Source organism: Equus asinus, chromosome 12 (assembly GCF_041296235.1).
Source record: "Equus asinus isolate D_3611 breed Donkey chromosome 12, EquAss-T2T_v2, whole genome shotgun sequence".
In the NCBI taxonomy this organism is placed as follows: Eukaryota; Metazoa; Chordata; class Mammalia; order Perissodactyla; family Equidae; genus Equus; species Equus asinus.
Window position 1 is genome coordinate 77,717,162 of NC_091801.1, and position 12,729 is coordinate 77,729,890.

The 12,729-nt window shown below is 41.1% G+C and overlaps 1 long non-coding RNA gene across 1 annotated transcript; it reads left to right on the top strand.

Moving 5' to 3' along the window:
* The first annotated feature begins 336 nt into the window (after positions 1–336).
* LOC106840177 (uncharacterized) lies at positions 337–10,367 on the top strand. The gene is made up of 3 exons (XR_001400328.3): positions 337–762; positions 865–998; positions 2,619–10,367. It is a non-coding gene; the product is annotated as an uncharacterized lncRNA (long non-coding RNA).
* The last annotated feature ends 2,362 nt before the right edge of the window (positions 10,368–12,729 follow it).

The following is a 12,729-nucleotide window of genomic DNA, read 5'->3' on the forward strand; positions in this document are numbered from 1 at the left end:
GAGACAGGCATTTATTTCACTCCTGTGTCTGCGCATCAGCTGGGAACCAGCTGAACCAGGCTGGATAGGACTGGGCGCCTCTAAGCTGCAAGCTGGGTCTGGGTTTTCTCCATGAGTCTCTCATCATCCTTGGACCCATGGGCTCCTCAGGGTACCATCCTCTCATGCTGAAGGCAGAGCACACCCAACTGCGCAAGCACATTTCCACGGCTGCTTGCAATGGGGCGGCTTCTATTCTGTGGCCAAAGGAAGTCACATGACTGATACCAGTGTAAGCAGTAAGGAGTAAATATATTTTAATGCATTCTTATTAACCCCAAGCCCTTAGGCAGATGCACTGAAGTGGAAAGAATGCTAGACTGAGAATCAGGAGTCCCGAGTTCTGGTTCCAGATCTGCTATTAATGACTTGTGTGACCTTGGCCACATTCCTAATTCTTCTGGATCTCTAAGGCCTGGTCAGCCTTTGCCTTTAGAAGCTATGGCTTGAAGAAACAAATCAGTGCCTCTCAAACTTCTAGTGTGCTGTGAATGTAGCTTAGTCTTTACTTATTCCAAGCAAAATACATACACAGCACTAGAGCCCCTTCAAAACCACGAGGCTAATGTTCATGACTCTGTTAATGATCAAACTGCAGCATCGTGCAGCTGGTCCTGCCGGTCACGGGAAGGCTCGGGAAGAAACGAAGCCATGGGGACACCACGGATGCCGTGCCCTGCTGCTCGCGGGGCCCTAGTGCAGACTGTGCCTCTACTCAGACAGGTGAGCTTTAATTTGGGTGATTAATGACAATGCCTCTGAGTGCGCGGGTAAACATGCCACGGTTTATTTTGCAGAATTAATGAAGTCTGATTAATCTCCCAGCCCCCAGCAGATTCTGTTCTGAGAAATGGAGCGAGACTGCCAGGCTTTTGTGTGAATTACGGAGGGAAGATTCATGGCATGGGAATCATCTGGAATCCTCACGACCTGATCTGTTTAATCCCGTGGATCCTTGGGTAGGTTCTTTGTCATTAGACTGGATGACTACTGACTAGGGAGAGACCCTTCCAACAATGCAGTGTGTGACACAATAATGGCAACCAAAGTCCACCGAGCTGTTACCGCGTGTCTGGTGCTCTCCGTGGTCTTTCACATGCACCATCCCAATAACTGGAAAGAACACGCTTTTTCGACTGGGTTGGATATCAGTTCAAATTCTAGTCTCACAGTTTACAAGCTGTGTGACCTTGGATGTGTAGAGTGGGCACAGTGGAGGCCCTCTCCATATATTCCACCCCTTAATGTCTCTGCCTACCCGAGTGAACAGTGAACAGTGCCAGCACGCTGACCTCTCACATTCCGGTCAGAGAGATAGATGTGGAAACAACAAACTATATTGAAAATAAAACCCACGGGAGCCTCTAAGCTGCAGACTGAAAAACTCAATGTATCTGTATCACTGGGGTTAAATCCCTCTTAAAAAGAATTGGAGGTTATAAAGACTCGCCAAAAGATTTGGGGGTACTGTTCTTGAAATACGTAAATGAGGTGGAAGAGATTATGATATAGTGGAAAGAGCATTGTGATAGCAATCAGGAGACCTGAAGTCGCGTCCTGATTCTGCCGACCACAAAATGTGCGATTTGGGGCAAAGTCACTAAACTCTTTGAGTCTCAGTTTCCTCGCCTGTAAAGTGGGGAATGAGTTGTCTGTGCTGCCTATCGCACAGACTTCTTGCAGACATCCTAGGAGATAAAAGCTGTCAACGATTAGTAAGTTCTTTTTACAGATGGAAGAACCGAGGACAGGAATGTAAGAGGTGGAACAGAGGAGACGTGGGTCTTCTAGCTCTTCTCCAACTTCATCTTGTACCACTACTTCCCCCACTCACTCTGCTCCAGCCACACTGGCATTTGGTCCTTTCCTTGAAAAACCAAGCTCATTCCCACCTCAGGGCCCTTGCCCTTGCTGTGTCCTCGTCCTAGAATGCTCTTCCCCTATACATTCATATTCTTTAAGAAGCAGTTGGCCCCTTCTCGTTCATTCCAGTCTCAGCTCTGACTTCACTTTCTCAGAGAGGCCGCCTGTGGACACCCATCAAAGGCTCCCAGGCTCCCTTTAGCACATCATCCTGTTGTATCTTCACATAGCACTTATCACTTCCTGAGGTTATCTTATTTATTTCTTGGCTTGTTAATTCTCTCCTACCATTCTTTCTCCTTGAGAAGAGAGACCCTACATGTCCCATTTTGTGCTACATCTCAAGAGCTAAGAAAAGGATTTGGCACATGGCAGACACACAATAAATAGTTTTCTTTTAATGAATGAATTAGTATGTATAGATTTAACTTATTATTTTTAATAGCTTTATAATAGGCCATATGGATGTACTGTAATTCACTCAACCAGGCCTTTAGAGATGAGTACTCTATTTGCTTTCTTTCTTTGTTTTCTACTTTTACTTATTTTCGTTTAAGGAGTTTTTTGCTATAACAAACAAATGAGTCTAATTTGTGTGTACTTAGTTTTTATCCATAGAGCACATCCCTAGCAGTGGGATTGCTAGATCAAAGGGCATGTGCATTTAAAAATTGTGACATGTACTGACAAATTTCCCTATAAAACATTTGCATCAGGTCACGCTCCCATCAGCTGTGTATGATGACACCAGAGTGGAGTTCCCCCTAAGTCACTGCCAAGAACACATTCCTCTGAGAAGATGTTGCTGCTCTGCCACGTGCTCTCCAGAGTGCTCTGCTAACTTCACTCGTTACCCAAGGAGGGGCTGTGTGTACTGCAGCTCTGCTCTTCTTCTCGGCCATCTGTACGCCTTAGATATGCTTTCTGCCTCTTTGTTTGGGTTGCATTCTCCAGCTTGCTATGGCAAAAGAAGAGACTTTTTGAATACATGGTAGTGTCTGTAGAGTTTAGATTATCGTTCAGCAAATATTCACTCCCTTCCTCCATCCCCATAAGAGGAAAGGACTGTCTCCACTCCCTGACTTTGGCCTTGACCATGTGATTAGCTTTGGCCAATGGGATGCTAGCAGATGTGCTCTGAGCAGAAGCTTGAAATATGCTTGCCTGGTTGGGCTTACTCACTAGTGCTCCTGTCTTTTGCCATGAGAATAACATGCCTTAGGAAGCTCCTACACCAAGGAGGAGGGGAAACATATGGAGCATACCCAGACTCAACTTGCACTTGGAGCCAAACCTGAAGGACCTCAGCCTAGATCAACTGAACTCCAGCTGTCTTGTAGATGTGCAAGCTTATTGTTATGAGACACCAAGATTTTTGTTCTTATTTGTTACACAGCAAAAACCGACTGATACAAAGTCCGAATTGAAAACAGAGCTCCCATCTTGCAGCACCTTACACTTCCTATGTCAAACATTAAACACCTCCTCGGGCAGTGATGGCAAGGGAATATGTAAACTACTCACATTCACTTTGTGTTGGTTCATTGGTCCTTGAAGAAATTATAGGGCTAAATGAGTCCTAGGTGAGGTGAGAAAGCAAACACTACGGCTGGAATAGCATGAGCAAAGGTGTAGAAGAAGGAACGTACAAGACCTATTCTAGGGCTAGTGAACGGAGAGAGTGTAGACCACTCTTTGAAGAGTATGGGAGGAGGCAAATACTCAAAGAGTATTTGAATTACAAAATAAGGAATTGAGGAAGTTAGATTTAGCTTTTATTCTTTAGAGCTATTGGCTCCAGCAAAGAAATATAAGCTAGAGGGAACCCTGGATGCTAATTGTATGTTAATTACAGACTGTAAGTCACTGACATTCAGAGGCCAAGTGCATAATGCAGACAGGTAAGGGCCTAAGATTAGGCTGGCTGTGCCGAGTAGAAAAGGCTGGCAGGCAACTTCATTCATAATTTTATTGTTTTCACTTAGAACATCATTATTAATTAAGTTGTGTTTAACATAGTGCCAGCCTACATCTTTGCTCCTTGAGTATGGTGTGAATGTGTTGTTGTCTTCACAGAAAACACACATCAACTGTAATACTCAGAGGTCCTTCTGAATGTGGCCACATACTTATCACTTTTTAGTAGAATGCAATTTTAAACAATTATTTTGCCACTAGTTCTTGGTGTTTAATCAAATCAGTTATGCTAACATCTACTCATTAATTTTAAAAGACTTAGCATCATGAGAAGTCATATAGATAGGAGTTTGAATTCCACATCCACCACTTAACGGGTTGTGTGATGTTAAGCAAATTACTTTCCCTTGATGAGACTCAGTTTGATCATCTGAAAAACAGAGTGAATAAAATCCATCGCATAAAGTTGCTGTAATGCTTAAATGGGTTGATGCATATAGAGCACATAGCATTGTCCTTGGCCCAAGGTAGGGCTCAATAAATGCTATCTACTATCATTCAGTTAGAAATGTACTGAGAAACGAGAGGCCACTGTGAGGCAGATACTGTGCTAAGCACAGTGGAGGAAACAGGATCCTTGCCCTAAAAAATCTAAAAGAGCAGGAACAAGCAAGCCAAGATTGGCAAAGCAAAGTGAGAGGTGAAATGAGGGATATACCCTCAGTGTCGTGGACTCCTGCCTTACTGTCTGCTTATTGCAGTGGGACTTCCATAAGTAGCAGTTAAGCTCCAATCACATAGCCACCCCTTTGGCTGCAACGCCCACCAGAGTGACTGATCCAAGGAGGGGCGCCCGACCCTAACTCTTGTTTTTTTGTTGATAGTCACTCTAACAGGTGAAAGGTGATATCTCATGTGGCTTGGATTTGCATGTCCCTGATGATTAGTGATATCGAGTACCTTTTCATGTACTTGTTGGCCACTTGTATGTATTTAAAAAATTCTCTATTCAGTTCCTCTGCCCATTTTTAAATTGGATTGTTTGTTTTTTTTGCTATGGAGCTGTATGAATTTTTAATATATTTTGGATATAGCCCCTTATCAGATATATGATTTGCAAATATTTTCTCCCATTCTGTAGTTTGCCATTTCATTTTGTTGATTGTTTCTTTTGTTGTGCAGAAGCTTTTTAGTTTGATGTAGTCCCACTTATTAATTTTCTGCTTTCGTTGTTTGTGCTTTTGCTGTAATATCCAAAAACTGGTTGCCAAGACTGATGTCAAGCAGCTTTTTCTCTATGTTTTCTTCTAGCAGTTTTATGTTTTCAGTTCTTATGTTTAAGTCTTTAATCCATTTTGAGTTAATTTTATGCACTGTGAGTTGTGTAAGATAGAGGTCCAAGTTCATTCTTCTGCATGTGGTCATCCAGTTTTCCTAACACCATTTATTGAAGAGATTGTCTTTCACTGTTGAGTCTTCTTGGCTCTGTTGTCAAATACTAGTTGAGTGTATATGCTTGGGTTTATTTCTGGGCTTTTGATTCTGTTCCATTGGTCTATGTGTCTATTTTTATGCCAGTACCATGCTGTTTTCATTACTATAGCTTTGTAGGATAGTTTGACATCAGGAAGTGTTTATCGCCTCTGTTCTTCTCTCTCAGGATTGTTTTGACTATTCTGGGTGTTTTGTAGTTTCATACACATTTTAGGATTTTTTTTTCTAATTCTGTGAAAAATGCCATTGGAATCTTGAAAGGGATTACATTGAATCTAGGTGGGAATTTTAGCACATTAATTCTTTTGCTCCATGAACATGGAATATCTTTCCATTTGTGTCTTCAATTTCTTTCACCCTAGTTGCATAGTTTTCAGTGTACAGACCTTTCACTTCTTTGGTTAAATTTATTCCTAAGTCTTTTATTGTTTTTGTTGTTATTGTAAATGACATTGTTTTCTTTATTTCTTTTTCAGATGTTTTGTTGTTAGTGTATAGAAATGCAACTGGTTTCTGTATGTTGATATTGTATCTTGCAACTTTACTGAATTTGCTGATTAGTTCTAAGTCTTTCGGTGGCAACTTTAGGATTTTCTATGCGTAAGATTGTATCATCTGCAAACTAAGACAGTTTTAAGTCTTCCTTTCTAATTTGGATGTCTTTAATTTCTCTCTCTTGCTTGATTGCTCTGGCTAAGACTTCCAGTACTATATTGAATAGGAGTGGTGAGAGTGGGCACCCTTGTCTTGCTCCTGATCTTAGAGGAAGTACTTTCAGGCTTTTATGATTTCATGTATTATGATGTTAGCTGTGAACTTGTCATCTATGGCCTTTGTTATGTTGAGGTATGTCTCTTCTACACCCAGTTTGTTGAGTGTTTTTATCATGAAGGGATGTCGTTTGTCAAATACTTTTTCTGCATCTATCAAGATGATCACATGATTTTTACCCTTCATTCTGTTAATGTGGTGTATCACACTTATTGATCTGAGTGTATTGAACCATCCTTGCATCTCAAAGTTAAATCCCACTTGATAATAGTATATGATCCTTTTAATGTACTGTTGAATTTGGTTTGCCAATATTTCGTTGAGAAGTTTTGCATCTATTATTCATCAGGGAGGTTAGTCTATAGTTTTCTTTTCTTGTAGTGTCCATATCTGGCTTTGGTATCAGGGTAAAATGAGTTTGGGAGTGTTTTCTCCTACCTAACTTTTGGGAAGAGTTAGAGGGGAATTGGCATTAACTCTTCTTTAAATGTTTGGTAGAATTCACCAGTGAAACCATCTGGTCCTGGGCATTTCCTTGTTGGGAGGTTTTTGATTACCAGTTCGATTTCCTTACTCAGTATTGGTCTGTTCAGGTTTTCTATTTCTTCATGATTCAGTATTGGTACGTTGTATGTTTCTAGAAATGTATCTATTTCTTCCATGTTATCCAATTTGTTGATGTATAATTATTCATAGTAGTCTATGCTCCTTTGTATTTTTATGGTATCAGTTGTAATGGCTCCTCTTTCATTTCTCATTTTATTTGAGTCTTCTTTTTTTTCTTAGTTAGTCCAGCTAAAAGTTTGTCAACTTCATTTATCTTTTCTAAAAGCCAACTCTTTGTTAATCTTTTCTATCATTTCTCTGGTCTCTGTTTTATTTATTTTTGCTCTTATCATTATTTCCTTCCTTCTGCTAACTTTGGGCTTAATTTTTTCTTCTTTTCCAGTTCCTTGAGGTATAAAGTTAGGTCATTTATTTGATATCTTTCTTTTTTCTAAATATAGGCATTTATTGCTATAAACATCCCTCTTAGAACTGCTTTTCAGCATCCCATAGGTTTTGATATGTTGAGTTTCCATTTTCATTTGTTTCAAGATTTTTTTTGATTTTCCTTTTGATTTCTTCTTTGACCCATCGGTTGTTCAGGAATGTATTAAATTTTCCAACTTTCCTCCTGTTCTTGGTTTCTAGTTTTGTATCATTGTGTTTGGAAAAGATACTTGGTATGATTTCAATTTTATTAAATTAGTTAAGGCTTGTTTTGTGACCAATCATTTGATCCATGCTAGATAATGTTCTGTGTGCATGTGTATTTTGCTGCTGTTGGATGGAATGTTCTGTATATGTCTACTAGGTCCCTTTGTTCTAAAATGTGATTCAAGTCCAATATTTCTGTGTCGATTTTTCTGTCTGGATGATCCATCCATTGCTGAACGTGGGATATTGAAGTCCCCTACTATTATTGTATTGTTGTCTATTTCTCCCTTCAGCTCTGCTAGTATTTGCTTAATATCTTTAGGTGCTCTGATGTTGGGTGCATATATATTTATGATTGGTATATCTTCTTGCTGAATTGACTCCTTTATCATTATATAATGACCTTCTCTGTCTCCTGTCACTATTTTGGCTTAAAGTATTTTGTCTGATGGATGTATAGCTTCCCCTGCTCTCTTTTCATTTCCATTTACATGGAATATCTTTTCCCATCTCTTCTCTTTGAGCCTATGTGTGTCCTTAAAGCTGAAGTGAGTCTCTTATAGGCAGCATATGGTTGGGTCTTGTTTCTAATCCATCCAACTACTGTATGTCTTTTGTTTGGAGAATTCAATTCATTTACATTTAGAGTAATTATTGATAAGTAAGGATTACTGACACCACATTATTAATTGTTTTCTTGCTGTTTTGTAGTTCCCTTGTTCCTTTCTTCCTCCGTTGCTGCCTTCTTTTGTGAGTTAATGATTTTCCGCACCAGTCTGCTTGATTCCCTTCTCTTTATCTTTTGTGATTCTGCTGTAGGTTTTTCCTTCGTGGTTACCATGAGGCTTACATAAAACACCTTATAGATAAAACAATCTATTTTACACTGATAGCAATTTAACTTTGACCGCATGCAAAAACCCTACCCTTACAGGGCATTTTTGTAAATATACTCAAATGCTTGACATTCCCTGCAGAGGACTGTTTCCAGCAGATGCAAGCACTCGGCTGTATCTGCTAAAGGAACTGTTTACTTAATTTGAGAGACCAAGAGAGAATTAGGTGGCTGAGGATTTGAAGACAGGGCTGCCAAGAATTCCATTTTGCTGCAGATGGAAAGTAGCCCCTTTTTGATGGATGGTTCTTCCTTTTTTTTTACACAAGAGATGAAGTGCTTTTCAGCACAGGGCCTATGTGTTTTCCAATTTTGCACCTAAACACCTAGCACAGTGCATGGATAAAGTAAGATATTTAATTTTGTGTTAGTAAGGTATTTTTATTTAATGTTTACTAATGAATATTGCCCAAGTTGGTTTGTGCATACCTTCATCATTGTATTCATGTTGTAAAGCAAGAGTTCGCCATCCTAACTCCATGTTAGAATCTTCCAGGGGGCTTTTTAAAATACCAGTGCTCAGATCTGCATTCCTAGACATTCTGACTTAGTTGGTCTAGGGCAGAGCTTGCACACGGTTATGGTTAGCAGCTCCCAGGTGATTGTGAGTGGCCAGGGGTGGGCTGTACTGGTGAAGAGGAAGATATAGGGTTAGGATGAGTCAGCAGAACTGGATTCTGGTCCATATTCTGTCACCAACTTGCTGTGTGACTTGAGGCAATTTACTCTGTTGACTTGAGTCTTAGCTGTCTCGTCTGTAAAATGTGATCATTGGATAGTCAGTTTTAATCTTTCTAGTTCAGGAGTCCATTAAGAATACTGATCCTCTCTCTGGGACAGTATACCTATGAAGATTTACACACAATTTGCATATGGTTTCAAGGAATTCATGAACTCTCTTGACTTGGTTAGGATTCTGTTGATCACAAGTGGCATATACCAAAAGACAATGCAATGGTTCATGGTTCATGGTCCTCAAAAGCTTTGGAGAAGATAAAACTTTAGGCATGGCTGGATCCAGGAGTCCAAAGAATGCCATTGGGAGCCTGTCTCTTTCTATCTCTTTGCACTGTTGAGTTGTTGGCTTTCTTTTCAGGAAGGATCTCCCCAGGTGATGGCAAATATGCCCATCAGCAAAGGAGGCTGACATTCCACCAGTTGAGCAGCCCTAACATAAAGAGCACAGCTCTTTCTCATGGTTCTGTTAAAAGTCCACCCAGGCTTGATGCCATCCCTGTGGACAGTGGGATAGATGCTGGATTGGCCACATGCCTGTCACTGTAACATGGGGTGGGTGGACCCCACCCGAACCATGTGAAGAGTGGAACAGGGGTGGTTTTCCAAAGGAAAATTAGGGTATCGTTACCGTGAGATGGGGCAATGGATACAGGGAAGGCAAAGACTACAGATATCCATCTCACATTTGAAGGCTGCATATCTATGGAGCCCCTAGAGGTTCATGGCTGCAGATTGAGAACTTCTACTCTCATGAGCCCTGAGGCTCATTTTTTTTATGGCAATAATGAAGCTTAAGGAGGCTTGGGAACTTGCAAAAAACCCATGCAGGAAATAGCAGAGCTTGGGATTTGAATCCTGGCCTCCAATTCCAAGTGCAGTGCTGTTCCTGAGAAAATACTGCCAGGTGTCTTGCCTTATATATTTTTTTTGTTTTAAGAGATTTGCCCCATGGAATACTCGTTAACTTGAATGAATGGTTCCTTCTCGATCATTTAGGTGGATTGTTTTCCTAGTGTCAATGGCCTTGTACCCCATCATCTTACGAAACAGGGTAGTTTTTACTTGTTTAAAGTGAACCCTTTTATTTAAGAAAATAATACATCCAGTGATTTTTACCTACCTCTTGGGTCTATACTTGTCTAGTTCATATTATCTCCTGTTATCCAGGAATTGAGCCTCAGCCTGGGGGACGTGTCTGTGATCAATGAGTGTGACGTTATAGCTATGTCCAGAAAACCCTGGTGATTAGTAGGAGAGGGGGTTGTTAAGTTTGGCATGCTGGAGCATCTCAGATTCTTCAAGTGCTAAGACCAAGAGAAATGACCTATCTTTTTAAAGAGAGTGTAATTTCAAAGGCAGTGGTCCAGCCCGAGAAAAAAGACATGATTTTTATTTGAACTACTGAGTCATTTAGCTATTTAATCCAAGACATCTAATGGAGATCTAATGGATAAATAAAAAGATTCACTGCTTAAGGTGCCAAAGATTTATTGCTTAGCTTCTACAGATATTCGGAGGATTCTGAAGAATGAACAAAACATGCCTTCTTAACGTGCAGAAATTTTATTGAAGGGAGGGGATCAAGTGAATGATCTGGAAAAAAATGCGTCAACTAACTTTATTCAGTTATAATCCATGGTAAAGTGCATGGCAGATAACAGTGATGAATTCTCTAAATAGGTTCTCTTGGTACAATTCCAATACCCTTTTGTTTTTGAATTCTTCAAAGTTTTGGCCATTTATAGTCCATGCTATTTCTCTAACACCTAGTCCACATTGTCTTCACCCAAGGACCTGAGTTCAAGTCCCAGCTCTGGCACTTGGTAGGCTGAGTCAATTGACTGCTATTAACATCTTGTAACATTTCCTTCTAGTCTTTGCCTTATGCATTTTTAATCATTGAGCTATTATTGCATAATTTTGCATCCTGCCTTTCTCACCTAAATTAAGCTCTTCATTTCCTTATGTTACTGAAAGTTCTTCTTTATACTTATTTTAAATGATTGCATGTTGTACCTTTGCATGGACAGATCGTGATTTTCATGTCCCTTCGTCTGCTGTCAGAGGAGTTTCAAACAGGTAGTGACATGATTAGATTTATGCTGGTAGCTGTCTGGAGGCTGACTAGGGAAGGGTGAGGGTTAGGGGGGACCAGGATGACTGAGAAGTACTTTTATTAAATGATGACCATAGGTGGAGTCAGAGCGGCATTGCTGAAGAGGACCCTAGAGGTCTTTTAGTCCAACTCCCTCCTTTTGTGGTTGAAGAATCAGAGACTCAGACAGGTGAAATGACTTCACCAGGGTCTCCCAGCCTCACCTGGGGCTCCCTAACTTTCAGCCCAGTGTGCCTTCTATTCCAGTCCAACCTCTAACCACAGCCACGTGGTGCCTGAATGTCAGCTAAGACCCACTCCTGGGGGAATGTTTCATTGGCAAATAGAGACCTAGTCTTGAAATACATTTGGCAGTTAATTTTTTTACAAATTGTCAGTGTACTTAGTGATTACTGGCTGCTGGCTGAAAATAATTTCCTGCCTATCCAAACAAAGCAAATTAAGGAGAACAAATGATGTAACTCTGTTAAAAAAAAAAAGCCATTGAAATGTTCCCCAAAGAGAGGAAGCTATTATTATCCCAGACTTATAAATGGGAAGATGAGAATAGGGAGGCTGGGCAACTTGTCCAAAGTAATCAGCCCAAATTAGAAGTCAGAATTCCTGATGGCCACCCAAGGGCAAGGACTCTGCTGGCAGTTTGGCTTTGCCAGCTATGGGCAGGGCCAAGTTAAACAGGACATAAATAGGGATAAAATTCCCATGCTTTCTCCTGCTCTGTGACCCCCTGACCAGGAAGCTCTTGCCAAGGTTCTTGCTGCTGCATCAGCCTCCTGACCCCCATGCAGTCAGTAAGATGAAGCAGAAACAATTGGGAGTGGACAACTCTCCCGCTGCTTCCTGGCCCTGCCCCACTGGGCAAGTGGCTTCACCTCTCGGACCTCAGATGTCACATCTGGAAAGGGGGATGAGAGCTAATTGCCTGCCCAGCTTAGTGATCCAGAAAGGAAAGTGAGACGTACCTTTCCAAAAGGCATTTGCCAGGTCTCCTCTGGCAAGTGGTAGAGCGCCAGTTCAAAAGAGGGTAGGCAAAGGGGAAATTTACAGCAAGAACTTGGTGTGGGCAGTCTACTGACCACCTTTTCCTGTAAGGATAGGGTAACAGTAAAAATAATAAGAATACTTGCTGACAACCCCTAGACAGGAGCTCAAGCCTTGTATGACAACTCATTAAATCCTTGCAAACTATGAGATGCCTCATTTTACTAACCTTGTTTGATACTGGGCCAAACCAAGCCCTGAGACCACGATGCTGTCAGGCAGAACCAAAAGGCCCTTCTCTCTGACTCCAGATCCCAGACTCCAGGCCCCCACACTCTCTGCCTTCTGGATTTGAAAGGAGAGAAGGGCATTTGTAAAGCACCTACGTCCTGGCATTGTGACAATTCTTTGAAGGAGGTGTAATTATCTCTGATCGGCAGCTGAGAAAAGCAAGACTTCCTCTACAAGAGAAAAGGATTTGTCCCATCCTAGGAGTTTGGATTCAAAAGAGCATGTGTGTTAGGTTTCTCTCCCTGTGGTTTGGGTCCAAACTGAGTCAGCGGGCAAGTGTGTCTATGACTGGAAGGAAAGCAGCTTGATGCTGGCTGGCTTATGCTGAAGTCCTACAAACTGAGGATGGTGTCATCTCAGGCCTTGAGGGTATCCATAGGAATAAATAGATAGAGGGACATTTACAGTCCCTCTGTGGATTAGG